Source organism: Myotis myotis, unplaced genomic scaffold (genome assembly GCF_014108235.1).
Source record: "Myotis myotis isolate mMyoMyo1 unplaced genomic scaffold, mMyoMyo1.p scaffold_m19_p_7, whole genome shotgun sequence".
Classification (NCBI taxonomy): domain Eukaryota; kingdom Metazoa; phylum Chordata; class Mammalia; order Chiroptera; family Vespertilionidae; genus Myotis; species Myotis myotis.
In genome coordinates, this window is record NW_023416379.1 from 55,478,353 (window position 1) to 55,481,987 (window position 3,635).

The 3,635-nt window shown below is 37.4% G+C and overlaps 1 long non-coding RNA gene across 1 annotated transcript; it reads left to right on the forward strand.

Annotated features, from left to right (window-relative positions):
* Positions 1 to 604: 604 nt before the first annotated feature.
* On the forward strand, positions 605 to 1,033 carry LOC118659850. The gene is made up of 2 exons (XR_004968724.1): positions 605 to 669; positions 834 to 1,033. It is a non-coding gene; the product is annotated as an uncharacterized LOC118659850 (long non-coding RNA).
* Positions 1,034 to 3,635: the final 2,602 nt, after the last annotated feature.

Here is a 3,635-nt window from a genome sequence, read left to right on the forward strand (position 1 = left end):
ATGGTATCCACTTTTTAGTTTTCAAATTAAAGAAGGAATTTTAAAGGAGGAAAGTGTCTCTAGAGTCAAAGGAACAGAACCTGCAGAATTTCAACGGAGGAGTGAGATGGGGTGGAAGGAGAGTAAACTCTATAGTTGAAAAGCAGTTCTGGATAAAAGAATAAGAAAATTCTCTAGGGATCAAATCAGCTCTGAGCCAAATTTTAATCTCTATTCTTTTCCAAGTTGAGAAGTTCCCTGTTGCACATGTGCCTTAGATGTTAGAATCAAAACCCTTTCTTTGCCTGCCAAATTGTTGCCTGCCTGATTTTAATGATCAAGCTCTAGAGAAGCTTCAGTTATGATGGTTTTAAAAGAAAAGATGGAAAACCAGTAAGGAGATTTGCTAAGCAATGAGTGAGTCAGGCAAGGAAAGTTATTTTAACCTAACAGTTGATAGAAAATAAACCGTACACCTATGTTTTTGGCTAGTTTACAGCTGGTGAAAGGGTCTGGAATATTGTTGAAACAATGGGAGGTGATGTGTTTGGAAGCCTATGAAGTGCATAAGGTACTCAAGGAACTTGGGGTATTTTTAATGAACATGATTTTCCCTGGTTTTTGCCAGGTGTGGAGATTTGGCCTTCACTTCCAGTTCATTCAGCGATCTGTGCCACCTTGGCAAACCAGGTAACAATACTATCTCTTGGATACTCCATGCTGTCTAGACACGATAAAAAAGGAAATACCCAGCAGTTCAGAATTTAGTACCTCAAATGGAAAATAGGGTTCAGAGAATCTTGAATTGGTGCCTTGTACTGTCACCTAACTCTGTAACTTTCTATGTGTTTTAGCCATGCTGCCCTATTGAGATTATCAGAAGCTTGAGGCACAAGTCATCCTTCATTCATGCGACTGTTGTTCATTGAGAAGCTATGACATTGTCATCACTTCGTTAGTATGGAAGAATTTGAAGATGACTAGTACAGTCAAGGAGCTTGGGCCATAATTTGTAGTGTTTTATCATTTATAAATAAACGTTCTTACCCATTAACTATTTGCTTGTTTAATCTTTAATAACAATCATGAAATACTATTGATCTTCATCATTTGTTGATTCCATATTTGCTAACTGCCTATTTGATAAATTATTTTTGGGCATCCCCCCCCCAAATCAACAATCTTGGTGCTTTCATAGACATGTTTGAGCTCAGAGCAGTACAAAATTTGAGTGTCCATCATGCTTATTTCCAGCTGAGGTCAAACAAGGCGACTTGGCCTCTCCTGCTGCCAGAGGGTCTGTTTCAAGGTCTAGTTAGTGCCATTCCGTTTGTATTTTTGTTGGTGGTTTTTATTTTTCAAATGACTCCCAAGTATAGTGCTGAAGTGCTGTCTAATGTTCCTAAATGCAAGAAGGCTGTGATATGTGATGCAACGTGCCTTATGAAGAAAACATAGATGTTAGATAAGATTTATTCAGGCATGAATTATAGCACTGTTGGCTATGAGTTCAATGTTCATGAATCAACATTATATATTAAATAAGGTATCTTTAAGCAGAAACACACATAAACCAAGGTATGTACTGATGGGTTGACAAAAATATTGTGACCAGAGATTTGCTGGAATCTAACTCTCTGCTTCCCTTAGGAACAGTAATTTAGTATTTGCTAATTCAGTGTTCATGGCGACTTTATGGAGCATAATTACCATAAATAACAAAAATTGACTGTGCATGTTACACTTATTCTCATTTTACAGATGGGGCAATGATTGAGTCTCAAACGAAGAAATAGCTTTTTAAAAAGTGTCATTTTTATAGTGGCATTGAGGCCCTAACCCTATCACTTGATCTAATGATCTAAATTTCCACCTAGCATGTGGCTAAATATCTTTGCATTCACCAAATGCATTGTCTACAGTAAACCTACAGATGCTGGTTAGATAAACCATGTGAAAACCTCTTGGGCTGGGAAAGGCCCAGCCTCAATTTCACATTTCTAAAGCTAAATATGAATATAAACCAGTTGAAACTAGACTCAGTTTCAATATTATTAAAAAGATTTAATATAATTAAATAGCATTTAAACTTTTATCATATATCATGTCATATTATCCTAACTTATTATATATATTATATATTAACTTATTATATAATCTGTACTATGTATAATATAGCTAAGTTGAAACATTATATATTATGGATTAGTTAAGTTTAAATATTATATATATTACATATCTATATATCTATACTATATCTAGCTAAGTTTCCATTTGAATCAATGAAAACCAAAAAAGGAAATAAATAGCCTCTGAAGATGTTTTTAATGAGACAGCTCTGCTTCTGAAAGTCACCATGTAGTTCTAATATGATATTTTACCTTCAAGCTTTGTATTCCTTTTGACACTTGACTAATTTCTTTAAGAACAAGCTGTACAAAGCCATAATATAATAAGGCCTGTGGTTTCCCAGGACACTAATGATTTCCAAAAGGCCAGATACTGTGATGTTTGCCATGTAGTTCAAAACAAAAGCATTGAGATCCTCAGCCTGGTGTCTGAAATGCTAAGGAACATAAGTTTATCTGGGCAGATGAAAGTAGATTCATGAGCTCCTATGAACTGTTTCCAGAATGCTTCCTTCTAAATGACTATGCACCAAAGTTGGTCAGTCTGATGCAAAATTCTCCTAGAAAAAAAGTTTGCTTGGTTTTCCTTATATACTGAGAGTGATCCAAGGGAATTTCTAGAATAAGAGACTTTTCCTTTAGAAACATGACTATCACTATTCACCCTTTCTCTATAATAGAAGTGTCAAGCAAATTCATGATTGACAATGACAGATCAAAACATACACGTGCAATTGGCGCCAGCGAGAGCTTTATATGGATCGCGCATATATGAGTCAACTTAACCTTTTATATGTATAGAACAAACTTGCTTAATTAGACCTGCTTTCTGATTTAGCTAAACTTTTCCCAGCACAGTGAAACACCCCAGCTTCTCTTTCAGAAAATTGTCAGCCACACAGCAGTAAATATCAACACGAAGCAGATTATTATTGTAGATCATACAGGGAGAACAGTGTTTGACTATATTCTGTGCAGTGGGAAAACCTGAAGTCATTTTCAAGGTCCACCATTTCTTACTTCTTTTTAGTTGGGTCAAGTTTCTAAGTTTTCTAAATCTCCATTTTCCAGGTAATGAAAAGAAAATTGGATTCCACTGAGTCTCCTATCTACCTACTTCAGGACTTCTGTGAGGATCAAATGAGATAAGGCATGGGAAAACGCTTCACAGACATCTGGTTAAAGTGTAAAATGTTTCCACCTGGCTATAAAGCAAGTCGTATTCCTGGGCTGAAGAAACAGCAAGTAGGCTAGTCACTAGTTGCTAGGGTAGAGGAAGCTAGGTATTGCTACGTGACGTCATTATCCGGCACCCACAGAGACACTTTCTGGGCTGGGCTGGGCTGTGGGCTGCATTTTGCACCTTGGGGTCTCAGCAGCATCGGCTGTGATTTGGTGGGCTATTGCTCCAGGTTGGTGGCGGGGCCTGTGTTCCACTTGGGGGAAGCCGAGTGTTGCTTTGTGGGCACCAGGTCCACGGTACCGTTTCTCTGTGTGTGTCTCGGCAGCTCCTCTGTTGAGAGTCTG